Raw genomic sequence first — 21925 nt, forward strand, 5'->3', positions numbered from 1 at the left:
GTGTGCGTGCTATCCCCCCTTCAGATTCTCGGAACTCGATTTCACGCAGCATACTAGAAACCTCCCCACCTTCTTTTCCCACAACTAGGCTAGCTTCGCGCTTTCCTGTTTCGTGAATCATCGTACCCCTCCTGGGGCAAGTCGATCGATAAAATTTAGATGTTTCCTCCGTCGTTCTGAGATATCGCCACAGCTGGATGCACCGAAGCTGAAACAAGTGTGCAACAGTGGTGACTCGAGTGGAATGCCGTAGCAGGCCGCACCGTCCGCAGTTTCAATTCCCCGATACCAACTCATATCCCCTGGAGGGAGAGGGTCGAGTCTGAGGCGAGTTTCTCCAAAGGTGACGCCCCGTGGAAAACAGGAAGAGATTATTCAGCGCTCTGTAAACCGGGATGCCCTTCGCCACCTGCGGCGTACGAGTATACTGGGATTATAAATTGACCGCGCGCGAGTTTGGACTACAGCTGCGAGTGAATTCCGCTCACCTCGTTCTGTATTCTGCTAGGTCTCCCTCTGTGGAAGCTTCTCTTCGTGCGCCGGGCCGCCTGATCTGCTGACACACGCTGCGGCCCCTATCGCTTGTCGAATCGCAATCCAATCACGTACTGCCTTGTCGACGCAGTTTCCTGTTAGAAAGTCCTAAAGGACGTTCGTTAGTGGTAAACAGCGAAATGACTCAGGTCGTTTTTTTTTGTTTATCTTGGTATTCAGGTTATCTTTTCCCCCTTTCCTTTCGCTCCTCCTTTCGCGAAGAGAATAGGCTTTTCCTCGCAAGAACTCGGAGAGTGCTTTAATTCAACAGCGGTATTTTAGAGATGCTTGAATTGCACTGACCTAAACCTTGGCGAAACGTGGTACGGCGCTTCAGTGCGAGTAGCTTTACATTATCTGCTATTTTTACATAGTTAAACGTTTGAATAAGCTTTTGCTGTACGTCTTGTGTAAAACCCCTCTATGGTATAAAATCATTGTTACTCTGTGTCGAATTAGCACACTCTGTTACGTAATTATGGAAGGGGAACCTTAGAGTGCATTTGTTCGTCCAATTTCGCACTTAGGATCTCACTTACACTAAAGTCTCCTTCTAACGAAATCGCTTCATAGTTTAGGAAGAGCAAAGTCACCCCCGCTTTTAAAGAAGTACCGCGTATAACGAAGTCAGGTTTCTCCGAAGGAAAGTTTGACATCCACCTCAATGCAGCCGTACGGCTACAAAGCTTTCTCAGAAACTTCGCAGTTGAAGAAAGATTCGTCACGGTCCAGGATTCGAACCCGGGACCACCGCTTAACCGTAGCAGCCGCGCTACCAACTCAGCTAACCAGGAGGATAGCCATTTGTAGCGCGAGAGCGAATTGATGAACAACTCGAAGTTATGGACACGTGTTCCTGTCCCGGGTACTTCGTTATAATGATGAACTTTAACTGTGTATTTATTGAAAAAGCTTGTGCATGCACTAGGGAAGTGCCCTGTATAGCGTGGGACTCCGGCGTCATTGCGACCCCTTTGAAGTCGTCTAACGTCCACCGGAACTAGCGTGTAGCGTGAGCGGTCGTAATTAAGTCGCCTATCTCGTGCTGAGCTGCTTTTACAAACTTGGCACCGGGTATACACGCTGATCCGGCGACGTCGATTGTTCGCTCGTCCGAAGTTATCGCCTCGTAAAGGAGTGGGTGAAAGAAAGCAAAAGGGAAAAGCCCGTGTAATGGGCTCTGGGTTCCTTCCGGGGAGGGTGTGCATACCGCACGGTCGGCCGATTTAACGACCTGTTCCTTCGCCGCCGCGGCGAACACGACGGCGCTCTATACAATCGTCGAATTTCCTTCCGACCAGCGCTTCCGAGCCCCTTTTGCAGCGGACGTGGCGGTCATTTTAGCCCCTTGTTTCATCCTCCCATGCTCCGCTCTTTGTGTTGGCAAAACCGCCATTGTGGTGGGCTGCCACCGAGGTGGTTATATATTCTACCCTACATAACCTGCCAGCCTGCGAGGAAGGGCCTCCTGGACTGCGCTGCTGCGGCCGTAACGTGCCCATCGGCACTGGGAACAAGCCGTAAATGTCCACGTTGGCGTCCACGTTTTTGCTTCGATCGCTGCGTGGCCTCGGCGGTGTGCGGAGGAGACGTGCTGCCATCGGTGGCTCTTGAGCTTCTTCTGTTGCGGCTGGAGTAGTTCTGCTAAGACGAAAATAAACCGTACCTAACTGGTACGAGCCTGACGTTGCGGAGATGTTCCTTCGTGCATTTGGTTTTGTCCTAGAATAGAAAAGCATCGTTTCGCGCGTTGCACAACTGTGGGCACGTTGGAGGGAAGAGGCAGTACCGAGCGTCTGAGGTTGATGGGGTTGCAAACAGCTGAAGGGCAGCGTGACGTTCTAGGCAGGGAATAAGTTATAGATAGCCAGTGGAAACGCGTATCTATGTCAGTGTTTGTGATGTTATTAAATCGAGAGATTATGTGCCTCTTGAGTCATAACACTGTGGTTCATTCCTGTGTCATAGGAATCGGTAAAACATGAAAGTGAAATGTGCAGCGAAATCTGCAGCTGAGCATGATTTGCGGGTCGGTGGCTGTCTGGTGGGTGTGCTTGGCGAGCAACGTCCTGCTGGCGGGTCGCTTGGACAAAGGTGCACTGGCGTAATTTCTGTGACGGATATGACGTCAGTGAAATCGTGGTGTATCCCTGCATAAAACACTTTGGTGTTAACATACAAAACCTGAAAACGAACAACCATAACGTACTCTTCAGTACTAAAAGTTTCTTCCCCGCAAGAAGACCCTATGTGCAGGGGTGCACCCTTTACAGGCCGTTTGCTTCTTTGTACTGGCATAATTCCCGCGACGGAAATGACGTCAGTGAAATCTTGGTGTAATCCGAAATAAAACACTTCCGTGTTAAAAATCTGGGGTCGTCCATTACGACCGCAGCGAATGGTACCAAAACTGAAGCAATGCAAGTGTTTGGGCTTTGGTTTGGTACCAAAAACCATGCAGCGCGCCCCCATATAACTAAAAAATAACGGTGTTGTGGACTGGCTACGAACGCGCCTTATATCCTTGACTCATTCAAACTACGTCAAGAAGCTGCTGATACAACGCATTCACTACCAACAACTCCCCAAACACTAAACGTTAACGCAATACACCCACCCCCTATGCGACGCATTTACTCGAGTCCCCCTCGCGGAGAGATGGGCCCAATTTTTCCTGACTACTCTGTTATATCCCAAGATTTCTTTTTTCTTGTCTCAATCTTTTTCTCTTACTTTATTCTTTTTTTTTTCTCTAGAATAAACCCGGTCACAGCCTGATCATTACATGCAGCTTCTTGGCCAATCCCCCGCGTGGGTATGCGCCGTGTCTCCAAGGTCCAACCAACCAAAGAAGTGGCAGTGATCAAGTCTTTGATAGGTATCGCCGGGAGAAACCATGATGCTTTCGTCTTCAAAGCGCGTTAGGAAACTGAACCGCCCGAGTACGTTTTACTATACTTTTGTCTAATACACTGGACATGCGCAAGGGAATCAACCTCACACACTAAAAATTTTTACGCCCAAAAGGGTGCTTCAGCTTGTCGCCACAGGAGCACCCTAAAAACTGAATATTTTACGCCCTTTAGGGTGCTTGGATTTTGTCGCCGCAGGAGCACCCTCTGTGAAGCACCCCAGAAGACAGGTGCCTTATAAACACCCTTTTCCGCCTAAAAGTATCCTAGGGTGCTACTTAGCACCCCAATCTGTAGGAGCATCTTCTGCAAAAGCACCCACCTAAAGGGGTACAAAACGGGTGCGTCATCCTCGGTTCACAGGTGCAGCAGGTGTGAGACCACATATTGCACAATATCACACACGATTATGGTATGAAACATTCGTGCTTTCCAAGCTCGGTTCTGTGAGACATTCCATTGAAGCTCAACATCAGCTGATAATTTCCTTGAACTTGTGTCACCGATTGTTAAAACATCAATTTAAAAAGTCAGGAGCCACATCTCAGTACAGTTATAACTTTAGAGGTAGTTGATTACCCAAAACTTCGTAAAAAACCAATTATATGTTCACTTTGCCGAACTGCAGTACACATCCTTCGAGATTCACTGCAGAGCCTAACCATGCTGTGCAGTGAAAGCAATTAGGTGTGCAACACTTCAACCACACAAAACTTCCTTGAACCTTAAAACCCTTGGCTTCTTAGTATTGCATCAAACTTCCAATCAAGGTAGCTACCTGCAATGTTTAGTGCCTTATTCTTGAGCTGAGCAGGAAGGTTCAATATCAAGGAAGACCAAATGCAAAATGTATAGTTTCCTCCGTAATGCGGCTCATAATATAGTTCCCTCCGTACTGCGGCTCATAATCTACTTATAAAAGTTGGGTACCCAAGCCATTTATTTTCGTTTGCATTATTCTTTTTGCTTTACGGAAAAATATTCATATGGTACAGCACTTGCAAGGTTTGGTGGTATTTGGAGTTTTATAAACATACCTTTAGACTAAATGACCCCACATAGCAATAACAAGAACTGCAAACATCACAGAACAATGCATACAAGTTCCCTGGTGAAGCCCATGGTTGAAATGTAATGCCATTGTTCAGAAAACATTATTTTATCATGAGGCTAGCTTGTACATGGTGCCTTGCATTATGTCTCTGCCGGTGGATGTGGGGTCATTTGTCACTGTTGCAAATGAAAAGCCAACAGCCAGGGCCCATTAGTTTTGGCTAGTATTACGAGGTGCCTCACGGTAAGCATTCTACGTCGATAGACTTTTTTAGAGTTGACTAGAACTGAAATCAGCAAAAGATTCTCTACAAAACATTCATTCTATCCGCAGCTTTAGGGTTTGCTAATTTCCATAGTTGGGTTTCTTCTGCCTTTCTTAACAACATTTTTCTTTTGATAAGAAGGTGCACAACCAAAAGCAAAAAACTTTTCTGTAAACCTTTGGTAGCTATATAATTGTTACAAAATATTTTACTCTAAATATGGCAGCTTAAACTGAGAATATTTGCATTTAAAAACATTAAAATAAGTTTAAATTGATCATAAATTTTTAGCTGTTTTTACGCAAAACTACATGGGATATGAAGTGCACCACAAGGAGGGCTTTGGATTAGCTTTAGCAAATTTGGGACATTTAAGGTGCACTGAAATCTCTACACATGCGCTTTTTCACTTTCTGTATCCACCAGGAAAATGGCTGCCAATTTAGACAGCGATTCTAAATAGTAGTTGACGTGCATTTTAAAATAATCACAAACATTATAGCCACAAAATTAATTTTTACAAGTTGTAGACATTGCCCGTTACACCAGACATTGGACTACACTGTCAAGAGCTTTGACATCTACAATGACGTCTACAAAGCAGGCTTATACTGGTAGAATGTTTCATACCATAATTACTGTGTGTTCAGAGCTCACGTGTGAAGTATGGATACTGCTGCTTCAGCAAGAACCGAGGATGAGCACCCTTCCTGGTTCTGAAAAAAAAATAACAGAGGAAATGCCTTAAGCAGGATTCTGAAACAGGGTTGAATGAAACAAGAATGAACAAGAAATTCTTTCAAAACATGTAAAGCAATGCAAACAAATATTTATTTCAACTTATTTCTACAAAAGACCACCTCATGAAGACTGGTGGTGGGGTATTGGCTCAAAAAAAAAAAGCAGAGAGCACTTATACAAATGCTACAGGGAGCCTTCGCAGCCAACAATTGTTTGAACACACCTAAACTAATCACTGTTCAACAAACTCATAAAAAATGTTTGAATGCATAAAAAACCAGTGGTAAACACAGGAAACAGTTAAAACAGAATGACGGCACAAGTTTGTCCCGTCGTTCTCTTCTGTGTCCTGGGTTTTCCTATGGTTTTTCATCCATTCAAACATGTACCAGCTAGCCCAGTCCAACGCCTTGGTATCATAAAAATATGGATAGTCAATCCTTACACAAAGTTGAAAAAAAAAGAAAGTATAAAGTAGGTGACAAAATTAAAACGACAGCAAACTGGTTGGCGTTTAATTTTAAATGATAATATAAAAAATAATGGCATGAATGAAAGTGAGCAGCACGCGAAGTACCTTGTTGCTAGCCCGACATTCCACTTTGAAGCAAAATGTCCGCTTTCAACACTACATAGGCTAAACATGCAATGAGGCATTCCTTTAGGCACACAAAATATACCATAATTGTTAAAAAAGCCACGAATTAGTTGAAAAAACCTGACCACGACAAATTGGAATTAGTGACTAGATACAGTTTCAGAAATACACAGCGACATCATATAAAAATATATGGTTCCCATACAAAGATTGATCATAATAAAAATTCAGGACATTTATCAGACTGGCATCAATGTGCAAAGCAGCTTAATGAAGGAAGACGGTCTTCACTAAAAACATGTTAATATTGGGAGCTCATGTGCTTCCCTGCAAGTTGGGTGTGTAAACCCACTGACATCTTAACTAACCCGCCTGAATCATCACTTGATAGACATTGAGGAATTTTACGAATTGGTTTATTGTAGCCAGCTGTCTAGTTTATTTCCCTATTTTTCTTGGCATTTCGTGTCTAATTCTAAATTTGGTGACTAGATAGCTTTTACTATGGTCATGCACTGGTGACAACAAATATTTGATTTTACTTTAAAAAAATTTCAGTTTTGTTTTATTGCTCACCAGCCAACGATCTGAAATATCAGAGGTGCTTAAAACGTATGTTGGCATTTCCTTCCTGCAGTGTAGTACAAGTAATCATGACTTTTACCATAATTTGTTCACAAATCGTAATATGTGGAAAGTATTCAGCTTAATGAAAATGTCATTTCAGAAGCATGCACAATCAACAAGGCCTCAATGACTCTCATGACGTGGTCCACTTGTTTCTGTCACAAATAACCTGAGTGCAGACATTCCACCGAAGACGAAGGTAACATGCCCTCTTGGGTGATGAATATTTAAAAAGCCTTACGAGTAAATTTGCTGCTGAGCACGTGAAATTGTGGCATTAAAACAAAAGATCCCTCTGTGGCATCTTTCACTTGGAGGAGCGCTTGACCACAAACTTTGAGAAGCTGGAAAATGCTCCATGAACCGCTCCAGCCAGCAGAAACGATGCAGGACACAAGTTGGTAGGCGGACCGTTGGCATCCTGCGATTGTGAAGATATTTCTGTTTAGTAGATGCTCTTCTTTTTGTACCACTGTTTATTTCACCTTTAACAAGCAGCTGAACTCCTTAACGTTCGCATAATAAAATGCTGCAATGCGGAACAGTTAGCAGGGTTACCTCAATTTTGCTTTTCTACGAATTAACACAATGTAGGTAATCTGCACACAACTACAATCAAACTACAATTTTCACCTACTTCACTGCTAACATCAGCGTTTGACTGCTCAAGCACAAATACAGGTTAGACATGTGAGCAATCTGCTAAACGTATCCCCACAAACTGAACAATCAGGCATCAGAAATCGGCAAGGAAGGAGGTGTCACGTTTAAATGGCACTTTTTTTGTTCAAAACATAAACAACACCTGGAAGCTTGAAGCGTGAGGGGGGTCTTTCACGCTGACAATGTCAGAACATAGCTTGCTAGTGGGCACCTGCACGATGTGCACAATGTGTTTCTTGAAAATGCGTGCGAAAGTTTGATTGATGTGTAGGACGAGAATTGCAGCACGTTTTGACACAGGCCTTGTGGACGCTTCTGCCTGCTAATGTCAATGTGGATTCTTGCTAGTCGCCCTCTTCGCTCCTTTCTGAATATAATTCTTTAGGCATTATATTCAGGACAACGACTGCATCAAAACGTGCAGCAATTACCTACGTCCCACACATCGGTGAAACTCTCACACACATTTTCAAGACACGCAGTGCATACATTGTGCATGTGCCCACTAGCAAGCTGCGTTCTGACATTGTCAGCGTGAGAGACCCCCTCTCACGCTCCAAGCTTCCGGGTATTGTTTATTAGATTCCATGCGCTGAATGCAAATCAGTGTACATTGGCGAAACGGGCAATCTGCACAGAAGATTAATGCAGCACTGGAACGAAGTGAACAAGGGCCATGCAAAAACAAGTCCACTGGCAGAGCACCGTGAGAGGACGGGACACGTGGTCGACTGGAACAAGACAAAATTACTGACAACTGAGTGCAATCTATCTTCTCGATTACTGCTCGAGTCCCTCATTGTTCAGACGACGCCCAACATTATCAACATAATGGATGGCAATCTGCACCATATCTACGCAAACTCATTGCGCCGCGTAATGCCCAATATATAGCTTCGTTTTCCACGACACATGCTCACCGTGAACAAGCAACAAACCGTTAAATGGCTTTCTTGACTTGGTCAGTGACCTACGTTTCATCACTGCAATAATGCTTTTACCTGCCTACACGGCATTCCGTCAAACACTGGACTACACCACATGAGCCATTGGCGTTCTTAACCTGCACCAGAGTATATAACCTTTCACTACTGCTATGAGATAGACCCATAAACGCACTTCAATATGGCCTTTATATTTAGCTCTTGAAAACATTATGTATAATTTTACCTTTCAGTTGCACCTGCTACAGCAGCTGGTACTATACCAAAAACATGAAAAAAAAAAACGGTGGTTTAACACGCCAAAGCTACACTTGGGATATGGGGAGCACTGTAGGGGAAGGCTTCGCATTTATTTTGACCATCTGGGTATTTTTGTGCGCATCGAAATCTCCAAACACGGGCGTCTTTACGTGTTGCCTCCATCTGAAAAGCGGCTACACCAAGCGGTATCTAACCGACATTCGCCTCCACAGCACACCACCCTAGCCACGGCAGTGGGTTAAACATATGAAATAAAGCGAGTTTTGGAGTGCAAATGAAAATATTAATCACACGTCTTATTTTCCCAATCGATGTACCTTTTGAAATCCACCATGCAATCCCCCCTCCCCTACCGGCCTACCAAAACACCTTTGTCTCAAGAGGTAATCAGGCTGTTGTTAATGAATTAAGTATTTACAATCCGAGACTTGCCACCGTTAAAGTCATGCACTTTGTTTTAGAGATAAGCGACATTAGCCATTTGCAGCACCAGGAGTTAATTGTGTTAAGATCAGATTGAAAGCATTGACGGTAGTAGTTGAAAGAAATTGTGTGATAAATTACAACATCATCTGCAAATAGACCTACATGGCAGGATATGCAACATGGAAGATAGACCAAGCAACCTGCCTGGGGGGACAACAAAGTGGCACGAGCAAAAGAAGTCTATAGTTATTAGAAGTAAACTGCATTTGAGAAGAATGAAAATCTTTTGCTCAAGTGAGGACATTAGGGTGAAGTTTGAGAAGTAGTCTGTGGTGTGCAATGCGATTGAATGCTTTAGAAAAATCGAGAAAAACTACCGCAGTTTGTAAGCCTGTGTCAATGGATCAATGTAGATCGTGAACAAATCCTGAAAGTTGTGTTTCTTAAGTAACCCTTGTGAAAACCGTGGTGATACTCGAATGTGATATTGTGATTTTATAAATAATTAGCGACCTGAGAGTGGATGAAATGTTTCCTGACCTTGCATATGGTGCTTGTTAGGGAAATTTAATGGTGAAGTACCGTCTCCTGATTTAAAGACTGGTGCTACCTCGACTATCTTCCAACCATTGAGATTAGTGCCTGTCATGAGAGACTGCGAAAAAAGCGCTGTCAGAATTCTACAGACTGCGGGATGTACTTTTCGGTATAGTATGATTATTACCAGTATGATCTGAAGTAGACCAGTTTGTATTGCAAGTTTAAAACCATATCGAAAGATCCTGAATGTTTGCTTGGCTTGATTACATACGAATACTTGCTTCAAAGTCAGTTCAATTTCTCTTCTTGCCCTTTAGTCGTCAGCCCCAGATTCTCTTCAATATCTCTGCTAAGCAATGACACGCTCCATACGCACAGCACTGCTTCATGAAAATGTTTCAAATAATCAGAGGCCACAGCACTGCTAACAGGTATACATCATGGCAAGTTCCACAACATGCAATAACTAACCTGAAAATACATAATCGGTGGGTGCACCGATATGGCAGCAGTGCCTGGACCGATGTGTCGAGCAAATGCGCTGACTTCTGAACGGGTGGTCCAAGCGGCCAGATGATGGATGAATGACCATTCCTGGCGGCAAAGCGTACGGAGCACCAACGAAAGGCCAGGCAGTACTTGGGTACAGCAGGTGCAGTGTCGGTTGGCCAAGGGAGGCCCTGGCAAAGCCTTTGAAACTGGACTGGAAGCCAGCTGACCCAGGACAGCCAGCAGCAGCACCTGCAGGTGCATAATCTGTGAGTGTGCTGACACTTTTTGAAATACAAGAAGAGCACACACAAAGCACGAATGCTTACATCAAGTAGATTTTTAATCGTTTAAAGACAGTAACCTCCAAGGCACTAATAAGAACATTCCCGGAACACCCCAAGTGAAATTTAGGTCACAGTAAGAATGTATTTATTAGACCCGCAGGTACTGTGAGTGGGGTATGCATGATATATGCAAAGCTAGCTACTGAGCTAATTTGCATGGAACGCATGCTAGCAGCTCATCTGTATCTCTTGCTTTCAATCGGAACTGGTGTGTGATAGTTGAGGCTCCTCCATTTCAATGTCTGACTTGTATCTGCACGTTCAATTCTCCAATATAAATCGAGTTGAGTGAGTGCCTACAGCTTTCTTGTTAGTCTCTGTATGGCCTGCGGTTTTGCGAAAATGAGAACTTGCGAATTGGCTCAATTTTTTGCACTAATTTAAACAATACATATGCCTCTGATATCAAGCCCCAGACTTCCCGAGAGCTACTCTGACAGAATCGGCAGGCGCCTCGTAGGCGTTGTGAAATCTCCCCCACTACCCCGAGACTATGCTAACTCCCTGCGAGGCCACATGCGCGCATTTCACCTTCAATTTGCACGTATGTGAATTCTATACCTCTATGAACTCTCAGACGGGCGTCGTCATATTCGTGCCGGACTCGTGAAACTCGGCAACGTAAATTACCGCACTCGCTCGCTGGCGCGCGGCCCGAACTCTCTCACCGTTTCCGGCCCTTGCATACTATTTTCTCCACCTTGCACTTTGTAAATTCTCATGTTTAACTACACCTCGTGCGCCCTCATCTCTTGCCTGCTTTTCTTCCAGCACAACTCCGTCAGCACCCGGTCGACGCGTACGCTGTCGGGGCGCGTTGGCGAGCGAGTACGGCAATTTCGCTGTTGTCGAGCTTCACGAGAACAGCACACATATCGCGGCCCGAAGACCGCGAGGCGTACGGTCGCCGGTCTCGCGAGCGCAATAGCTGCGAAGCGCACTGCACGGAATTCGTGAAGGGGGGGGGGGAGGGACGCCAGCCATGGAATCACGTGTACGCGCTTTCACATGCACTTCCAGGGAACCTCCTGTTCATGTTATTTCTTGGTATACCGCGGGTATTCACGAGGGAGGACTAATCACAGCGTTGTGCCACTCACGCGAAATTGCGACTGCGATCTGCAACCGCAAAGGCACTGTTTGAGAGACACATAAACAAACGCCCCGGTGTTAAAGAGCCTTGCGTGATGTGAAATTATTAGCAGCCGTGTACCATAGCGCGAGCATCGTAGCCAAGGTCTAGCTTCAGCGTAAATTGATGCTGACTTCTGCGGAAACGGTGGACTGGGCGCCAAACAAGTATACTAATTCACGTAGGCTCTCAGAGCAAACGAGATGGGGGTCTAGCGAATTACTGACCCATAAACACCAGAACTCGTTCCAACCAAATACAGAATAATAAAAAATGCGTACTTACCCGAGCAAAAACGATGTTTCCAACGTAAAATTCTCCTTCACTGTCGTCTTCATCTCGCGGACACACGAACACGCTTTGTTCTGATGCAATGTCATCCACTTTTGACGCGCAGTATTTTATCCGGCGATGATCGTTCTTCCGGGGTCCCCATGTTCAACACACGCGTAGGTTAGAAGGGCAGACATCACCCATAAAGCTTCTATAACTATGATTTAAGCTTGAAATAGATAAAACAGATTAAATCACGCCACCAACCACTCGGCACAAAACGCCATGAAAAAACACACACAAAAGTGAGAGATAGTTGCCAGACTTCAAATGCAGCACCTCTAGGTTTGACGAAAATTGTGTTAGTACTGTAATGTCGGTAATTATCTTTCTGCTTTCAAAGTCTGAAATGTGCTTATAACTTAAATTTAAGGTTTTTAAAGACAAAAAGTGAATACACATAAAGTAATTGACATATATACTGATATTGTAAAGAGGTTTGACGTTTGTTTTGGTTTTGTTTTCACGGCGGGCTTCTCAAGAGAGAACGTGCGAGAAAACGAGCTACTTTGGGTTTAGGAAGAGGGCGGTAAATGTCGGCGTGATAGAAAGCAAGGAACAGGTGCTTACCCTGGTCGTTAAAAAATGAGCTAATAAAACCCTCACGTAAAAAAAAAAAAAAAAAACACGTTCGATTAGGAATCGAACCATTGACCTACAGAACAGTAAACGGACGCGTTAACAAACAGCTATGTCGGCGGGCGGTGTTCGGTGCGCCTAAAACAGCTCTATACTTAGGTAAGTTGTCAACGAATATTGTTGCTTGTGTCTAGTCATCGCCTCCTTTAACGATGGTCTAGTTTATGCTGCATTTTTGAAATTCGGGCTGTCCTAACGCTTGTTTCTCACGCACCGGTCTTGCAGACGAGGCCGCATTGCTAGCGCTGCAAGCGATTGAGCCAAAGCTCCATTATTTGACTCAAGAAAGCTATCGCAGTCAACCCGACCTTTTCTGCGCAAGCCACGGCAGCCACGAAATAAATGGAATGTGCCGTTAGAATTATGGCGTTGATAACGCTTGTTTGACCGGCACCGTCTTGCAGACAAGCAACGTCGCTCTAATACTACAAGCGATGTCACTCCTGGCATGTCAGGCGCATCAAACCCATCGTGTAAAACGACTGCTAACAGTGCGAAAACCTCTGAGTTTGTAACAAGTGGGGATTTGCGGTGGCGGCGACGTAATAGGTACAGCAAGCAGGTAGGCAGAACAGCAGCGTAGGGTTACAACCTTTCCCCGAAAAAAAAAACGGGCCTTCCGGGGGGGGGGAGGGGGGATTGTGGTGAAAAAAGACGCCATGTTTTTTACCATGCAGTGCCATTTATTGCAGTGTTTTCTTAGAGAGAAATCAACATAACGTTTGTACTGAAAGTGATTGAGAGCTTGGTTAATCGCTCTGCATGTGCTTCACTGAAAAGTAACCGCAATTGCTGACCGCGGCGGTAGAATTTCGTTATTTTGTTCTTCCCTTAGGTCCCCCTCCATCTGAGGCAGCGCGCTCGCCCGCGTATTTTCTCTGCTCGCGTGTCTTTGCGCAGCTTGTCGACATAGGCGTGCGCAGAGTTCTCAATTTGGGGGGGCAAAGTCTTACCGCTGCGCCCCCCCCCCAGAGCAACTCCCGACCTCTTCTCACTGAAGGCCTTGCGGTGCGAACGCAGTGCAAAGAGGGATGGTTATAAAATTTTTATTTCAATGTGATGGAATTGCAACACACACAAAATATTTCTGAGCAGAAATTTTACTTTCATGTGTTACATCGGCAAGGCATGGGGCAAATTTGGCGCCCCCTTCAGATGATTAGGGGGGGCGGCCGCCCCCCCTGCCCCTTCTGTGCGCACGCCAATGCTTGTCGACACGTATTTATCGTCTTAGTTGTTGAATTGACGCTTATAAAACGCCAAAACGGGCATAATCACGGCACAAAAGCCTAAAAACCGGCTGATGACGGCTGGTTTTAGATATGGACCGGCAACCGGCCCGCTGTTTAAAAAACCGGTCGGGCCGGTCCAAAACCAGGAAGGTGGCAACCCTACGGCAGCGACGAGCGAAAATGATTTTACACGACCGCCCCCGTCGGCCTGCGCAAAAAAGGAAGATAGAACCCCTGCATACACGCCCTCGAAGAAAGCTGTACAGCCGATTCAGTTTGTTGTGGACGAAGAGCAACCGAGGCTGCAGCCACAAACGATTGCGCTTGCCGTGGTATGAGCCAAAGCATATCTTCACATAGTTATGTTATCCTCCGTCTGACTGTTACTTACTGAAGGGAAAATTCAGAACACAAACGTTGACGTCTAGCGTCTATGCCAGACATAGACGCTGCTGTTTAGGCCCTAAAAACCACCTTCAGGGCGTCTGTCGGTTCTGTCTGATGGCGCGCTCGCGCCGCTGATTACGAACGAGGCGTCTGTTGGCGTTGACTTATCGTGTTGGCGAGCCGGTAAACGCCATCACGGTTAAACTCCCTGTTGGAAGACTACGCTGTTGGGACGATAGAGTGCCGACAGAGCTTCTTATTGGCCCCACAAACGCCATCAAGGTTAAACTCCCTGTTGGAAGACTAGGCTATTGGAACGATAGAGTGCCGACAGAACTTCGTATTGGCCCCACAGGCGTGCTGTGAGCCCAACAAGAAAGTCTTGTTGGAATTTTTGCCCGGGGCATAATAATACGGGAACAAATGCTTAGGTAAATTCGATTTCGTTGAGGACACCGATGCCTCGCGTAAAAGTTTTATTTATAGGACTACAAGAGGCATTTTGTAGCCTTTCCTTCCCGTGCACCCAGACATCGAAACGAACCTTGTGATACACTCGAAGCAGTAGATTAGTGCAGAGTGGAATTTAAACATTCAGCACGTTTTGTTCAATTTACGAACAGCAATTTTAGAGCCTTTCCCCTGGTCTATGTGGAGAGTTCATATTTATTCTCTCAACGGGCGGTGAAATAGTGCAATGTGCGGTTTAAACATTCAGCCTGTTTTTGTGCAATTTTGCATGCTTGCATTCACACACCGTTCTGTTAGGCACCCTAACGATAAGGTGCCGTGGTAACACCCCAATCGAGAAGAAATACTTTTTAGCACCCCTTTAACGGTCGTAGCACCCTATGAAACTGTTGATTACACCCCTGAATTTTGGCACCCTCGAGGTGGGGTGCCCGAGCAATATTTGGGTGCTTGAAAGGTGCAAAAAGGGTGCAAAATGTTCAGTACACCCTCCTTGCACCTTAAAGGGTGTAAAAATGTTAAGATTTACACCCCTTAATATGTGGCACCCTCATGATTGGGTGCCGGAGCAATGTTTTAGTCCTTAAAAGGTGCAAAAAGGGTGCAAAATGTTGAGTGCACCCTTTTAGCACCTTTAAGGGTGTTAAAAAGTTTAGTGTGCAAAAATAAAAATTGATGGATTTACCCCGGAGAAAGTGTGGCGCCTACTGGGTAATGCTTGCCCTCGTTTCTTTTTTTAGGTCTGATTGGGAGCTTGGCGTTTCGTTTTCGAACGAAGCGCCTCTATGTCCCTTCTCCAAGCTTTGGCGACGCAGTGCAAAAAGCGCCCATCGAGACCGTGTTCCGACCGCGCGTTTTCGTCAGCGGTTTTCCGCATACGTCGTGGCGCCAGTAGAGTTTTAGCATACCGTATGCTCCGTACGTTCCATATTTACCGGGATTCGACTGGGCACGTGCTCATTCGTTCCGGTACGGTTCCGCTCACGGTCCGCTCCGCCTCGTCGTGCCCGCGCGCGCAGGGGCAGTCGGGTTCCGGTGCGCACGGTACATGCGGAACGTACGGAACACGCGGTATGCTAAAACTCTCTAGTGCCACGAACATGGCTGCTCAGTTTTCATCGAGTGGCCTTGCCATAAGTTCCACCCGCCGCATCAGTGTTCCGTCGACGCAATTCTGCTATACTTTTGGGTACAACTTAACTGCAACGGTAGTTGCCGCTGTGCCTCATCACCGCGGCCGGATGTTACTCTGCGCGGCGCAAGTAGTGGGTTACTGGGAGTGTTTTGAAGATGACACGAGCCGTTTCCGTGATTGTTCTGGATTAATATGCTTGTAAACTACTGCAGCGACGACAAACAAACTACGTGAGATAAGGTAGACGACATCACGCATTCATAGCAATCACGTTTCAAAACGCGCGCGCCCGTTGACATCCGGGTCCGTCGCGTAGGCGGAGTGATATCCTACATAAGCTATTTCCGTTCTTAACTTGTTCCCGAGCATAGTGTGTCGTCCACGTTAATTAGGGAGCGCTTAAAACTCACTAGCCGAGTGGGTCTAGCGTTCGCTCTAGTATAGTTTGTACATCCTCCGCATTAGCGCAGCGGCTTCTCAACTTTTTCCTTCTCTTTCAGTGTGTTTAGTTGACGTGAATCTTCCAAGTTCCAAGAAATCCTGATAGATCACTTCGAGCCCTCTGGTTTTTTATCCTCCTCCTTTTTCTTCCTCTCTCGAGCCCACCTTAATGTCAGTGATTTGCCAATCACCAGCCAATCGCTGCCGTCAACGTCCTCGATCGCCGCATACCGATACCCCGAAAGCATGTGCGCGCGCAGCGTACTAAGATGCTTGCCTGAAGCTAGCGCAGCCGGCCCACACAGAATATTTATTTGCTACACGATACTCCGCCTGATCCTGCATGTCACGAGTCCTCTTCTCTTTGAACTTCGTTTTTCTTTTCTTTTTTGGAACTCCCGCGGCACCCGCTGAACGCGCCGCGTTATCTTTTTCGCGAAACCTGCGATGGCTCACCGAGATTCCACCGGTGTGCCAACCTCTGTCTTTCCTTTTTTAAAAAAACTGAGAAAAAGAAACAGCCAAGTGTGGATCCGCGTAGCTGCCACATTTCGCCCAACGACACACGCGGAGGAGACAGAAAACGGCCGGTACACGATCTACAGCCAACGCCGAAAAGACTGCGCGCGCACTCTTGTTCTTCTTGTATCTTCCTGGCGGCGAAGAGGCTTGGAGGTAGGCGCCGCGGGTGCGGCGGAATGAACGGGAGAAAGTTGACGGGACGCGGTCAGGCTTATCCGTTAGAATCAGAGGCAACACTGCGTCGTGTACCACAGCCGAGCCTGTACACGCCGCGCTCGCTTTCTTTCTCTTTTCCCCGGGCGCAGAGACTCGTATTATAACTCAGCGGAACGCAACTCCCGGAGACTCCTCCGCGTCTTCTTTCTCTGCGGAGATTAAAATTGCCGCCGTGTCTGCTGCTTTTTTCCCCTCTCTAGAGCAGACTCGCTTCGTACGAGTCTCACACGAGTTTTCTTCTCTTTCTTCAGTGATTTTTATTCTCGTTTAAGAACTCGGCCGACTCGAAGAATTTGAAGCTGGTCTTGCTGCTCTTCGTCCGCGTGGCCCGCTGAAGCTCACGGGGAAGGTTGTTGTCGGGTGTATGTATTCTTCGTCTCCTGCCCGGCCGCTCTTTCGCCGACCGACTCTTGCGAAACGGGCCGGCGCGGCGTCGTGATGCGCGATCCGATCTCCGGGGATCCAGCCTCCTCTTCCACAACAGACGGCGCGGGTACGATTGCTCCGGGGAATTCTTGTCGCTACCGTGATACCTCGCGTGCTTGCGCTGTACGTGTATACGCAGGGCCCGGTGTTCAGTCGTGGTGTTGTCGACCTTCTGGTACTTGTTTACAGTCTAGAACGTCGGTTCGGTCGTTGTTTGAATTTGTACACTCCTCTGCGCCCCGCCTGTCTTAACGTTGGCAGTGCTCGGAGCGTTGCATACTTTTCCGATGACAGCAGAGTTGCTCGTGCAGAGCCGCGAATGCTTTCGTGCGCGCTGAGTGCGGGTGTCGTATAAGCTGCTTCAAATACCTCACGTCGACGCGGTTATAACGGGAGCTGTTGACAAGTGAGTACGTTCGGGCCGAGGCCGCCCGTCCTAACGCATGATCAGTAGTTTTTGTCATGAAAGGGTATCTTGCTGGAGCTTATAATGGGACGGCCTTCTGAAGGTAACTGTTCTCAAACAGTGAGGTTTTTATTTGAGTAGCAAAGCTATAGAAATACCCTACACAACCCTATAGAATCTTTATGGTGCAATTCGAAGTGATCTAGGCAGGCTGGGGATAAACTTCGTCAACAGATACGAGTCATTCGTCGTTTTCGGATCCGAATCTCTCTGAGTGGCCTGAACCGTCATGGAAAATATGGTAAAGGAAAAAGAAAAGGAACAATTTTCAGGTAATTTCAATAATGGGACTACCCGTGATATGTGCACTAATTGTTTAGAGTATTGCTGAGCTCTGTGATGCTTAACCAAAGAGCGCTAAAGAAGGAAACTTGTTTATCTTAGTGCGAAACGCGCGTCTAAATATGGCCGAACATGGCGGCACAAACTCCGTCTTGTACGTCAGCTGTACACTCCCGCTGCGAAGAAGTTGTAGCCGTGAGCTATGAGTACATGCTGAGCCAGTTGGGCAGGCAGTAACTGATACTATCCATGTAATCAGGCACTTACAGTCGCATTTGGGACATCCTGAAGGTAGCGCACTTAGACACGGACACTAGGAAAAGAGACGACAAACCAGAGCGCTGTGGTTTGTCGTCTCTTTTCCTAGTGTCCGTGTCTAAGTGCGCTACCTTCAAGATGTCCCAAATGCATTACCAACTAGCCCCGTTGTCACTTCTACTTACAGTCGCGCTACTGATTCCATTTCCGCAATTCTTAAAGGGACCCTGCAACACCTTTTTCAACTTTTTGTGAAATATTAAATGCTTGCAGAACGTAGTCACCCAACACGCCCAGTACTTCGATTAGCGGGTCGCAAAGTACCTTAGCCAAAAATTACTGTTCTATGCCCATCAGATAACTTGGAAACTCGCTCAAAAGATTATTCTCTCTTTTCCGGTCTTGACGTTCTTCGACGGCTCGAAGTACGTAACTAGAACTATGTAGCGGTTGTTGGCCAGTTTTCCTTAAGTTGCAGCAATGAACGCTTTTCGATGGCAACATCAAAAAAAAAAAAAAAAAAAAACCCACAAAGACAGAGCAGAAATGGAAGGCGTATCTGGTGCAACGAGCAAATCACGCAGTGCCGCTCCGTGCTGGCTATAACTATAGCTTTCGCGGTGGTTCTAAACGCGAAGGAAGGAGTGAAAGCGCTTATCGAAAGGTGTTGCAGGGTTCCTTTAAGTGCTGTGAATATGGCATTGTGTGCGTTCGTGGTGACAACAGCGCAAAATGAGACAAAGACTAAGAAAGGAGAAATCCCGAACGCAGCGCTGTTTTCTCTTCGTCTTCCTTTTTTTTTCTTTTTTTTTTTTGCGCGGTTGTCACCACGAAGGCACACCAATTCGCCCAGCTGGTCCCTCTCCTTGTTGCGACTGTGAATGAATGTGGTCCAGCAGACGAGATTTCTGACCATCTTTTTAGCATTTACAGTGAGTTGTGTGACATGAGGAGAAAAAAAAAAGTTCCGCTTCCTCGATATATCTTTGCCCACGATACTGTACCCTGTTTTCCTTGTCGGAATTCCGTTGTTTACGCGCACACGCCGGCGGAAACTTGTTGCCTCGCGAACAGGGCCGGTCTGTTTCGCTTCAAACAAGGTGGTGAGCGAGCACTTACGTCATCGCCGTCCGCAAACCCGTACTTTACGCGTCTGCCGACCGCGCCCGGTAGGCGGCCTCGTCTACAGAACGGCGCGTCCAGAAGCGCTTCGCAGTGTGCGCGCACCCCACTGCGACGGGCCCAGCCCTCCTCGACCGGCTCCGGTCCCGCCTCGCGCGTGCGGGGCTCGGGGAGGCCGGAGCCGTTCGTGCCCATTCATTGCCCGCTAGGCCGCCGTTACGGGAAGGGCACGGCCAAGGTCGCGGATTGCGTGCAGTGCGTGTCGGCACGGCGCGTATCACTTTGTATGCACGCAGGGAGTATACGTGCTCCCTGGACCGTTTCAGACGCGAGAACGTGGGCTTTAGCATGTCTGAGGAGGGAGTGGGTCTTGCAAAGGCGTGTCTGCGCAAATGCCTACGCATGCTTGCACACTAACGGCGCGTACGAAATGTGCATATGGCGGCAGAGCAACTAGCTTTGCTGTGAATCCTTAAACGGTGTTTCGGCCAAGTGACACATCCTTGGACGACGTATTAATTTATTTGGAACATGTTTAACTAGTCAATTGACAGGCATGTAAATTTCGCGTTAAAAGCGTCGTAACCGGTACCAAACCTTTTAAATTAGCATATATCCGGCGATGATGACGGTAGCAGGGAAGATCATGACCAGGGAAACAAAAAAAAATAATGTGCTATAACTTTTGTGGAATGTGTTGCAATGGGAAAGCAGACTCATAATTAGCAGAAATTCATGGTCGTTCCAAGCGTGAAACGAATGGGCATGAACGCCGGTCCTAAATACCGCGCAAACGGCACTTCGCCGTGCGTGCGGCATCCTTCTACGGTTCCCTACGCGTTGGCAGCACTGTCCTTAGACTTCTGCAAACGTCGGAGGAGGGTTCACGGTATTGACTGAAAGGGAATGTTTCAATGGCTTGCTTTTGTCGTTTTTTTAGAGCTGCCTTAGTGGGACCGATCGAGTCCTGCCAAAAAACTAACGCATTTCCCCATAGACCGGTTGGTCGACCGAAAAGCTCTGATAACATGTCTGGACACACGGCGCGTGCGTGAAACCGGGCGTACATTGCGTCAAAACGGGTACTTGAAAACCGCGACAAGGGAACGGTTGTACGTACATAAGGCAATACGCGCATCGATCATCAAGAAGGAATACAATGGTAATCCTTTATCTCATAAACCACGTATCGGAGCACATTTAGATCGTTCGTAGGATGCGCTTACTTAGAGCGCGAAAAATCGTCTTCGTTTGCGGTATGGTACTGTGAAGGTTCGATGATCGATTGGGCTTTTTTTTTTCTCTCATCAGCGAATGTTGGACTCACTTCTAGCTTTCGCCCTACTCTCAGCGTACTTTAGGGAAGGGATGGTAAAGCTTTGTTTGGCATCGCCAGTCTCCCGGATCGGCATGTCGTATACGTTCCCGTTCTTTACAGAATCGTGTCGTCTACCGCTACAATGCGCAGCCGATGCTCCGCACTCTGCGACCGAACTTTCCAGTATACATCTCCTTCAACGCTGCGCGCAACTTCCATCGCGGCGTACGCATATCTGCGCAAAGCACCCCACCTTTGCGTGAGGACTACGCCTCTGAGGTACGGAAGAAAGCCGCCTAAGCTCTCGTCGTGCCGTGTACGATGGTGGACTTTCTGCTTCCGGTGGAGACAGAAATCCATTCGTGACCGTGCTTAGGGTATGTTTGCGAGGTTTCACTGCAATAAGTTGTAACAAGAAGGCACTGCGCAGGCCTTCTTACCCTATACAGAACGTGTTGGCGTCGGGCGACCCACGCGTGCATTTCGCCTCCCTTCTGCCGCCGCTCCTTTTGCCAGCGGCGGCGGCACCGCGGGGCTATAATTCGCGAGACGGGTTGGGCCGGACCCAGTTTGCGCAGAACGGCGCGGTGGGCGCAGGTTGGTCCACGTAGTAAGCGCTCCCGAGCTGGAGTCTCTCCCCCGCCGAAACTGCCAGATAGAGCAGCCGCCCGGGAGTCATCGTAGTGTAGCGGAATCCGGTGACGTCAGCGCCGTGCCACCGGAAACGGATGTTCCGCTGGCTCCGGAGTGCCGCAGGCCGCGGTTTGGAACGACCGCACCATCGCTTTACTTCCGCCGTTTCAAGCGTTTCCCTACCTAAGGCGTACTCTCGCTGGCGTGTGTGTTTTCCGCTCACCTACGCCCCAGCGTTCAGGTATTCCGGTTGGTATCGCTCCGTATTTCTTTGTCGTCTTTTTTCCCGAAGTAGGATGGAATCTGCAATAACAAAAAGGAAGAGAGAGAAGAGCGAAGCACAGCCTTTTTCCTTTACTTCGTCCAGTGGTGAACATTTCCATTCACTCACTCGACGGACTTGTCGACTCCGCCCTCCCTTGCTTCGTTGTTTGTTTACTCCGCAGCCTCTCTCTTGTTTCTGGGACAAATGTCGGCGCGTAGCGGTGGTCGGGGCGATAAGCAAGGGATG

At 47.2% G+C, this 21925-nt stretch overlaps 1 protein-coding gene and 1 long non-coding RNA gene across 2 annotated transcripts in view; one reads left to right on the forward strand and one right to left on the reverse strand.

Annotated features, from left to right (window-relative positions):
* The window catches only part of LOC144151725 (uncharacterized), a gene marked incomplete in the record, with an annotated part of 363083 nt that overhangs the window by 75394 nt on the left and 265764 nt on the right, over window positions 1-21925 (forward strand).
* LOC144151726 (uncharacterized) lies at window positions 5575-12364 on the reverse strand. Its single transcript, XR_013318950.1, has 3 exons — window positions 11819-12364; window positions 10037-10306; window positions 5575-7152 (listed from the first exon to the last, which is right to left on the reverse strand). It is a non-coding gene; the product is annotated as an uncharacterized LOC144151726 (long non-coding RNA).

The sequence above is a fragment of the Haemaphysalis longicornis genome, unplaced genomic scaffold (assembly GCF_048455015.1).
Source record: "Haemaphysalis longicornis isolate Haplotype H1 unplaced genomic scaffold, Haemaphysalis longicornis Haplotype H1 scaffold_9, whole genome shotgun sequence".
NCBI classification, from domain to species: Eukaryota; Metazoa; Arthropoda; class Arachnida; order Ixodida; family Ixodidae; genus Haemaphysalis; species Haemaphysalis longicornis.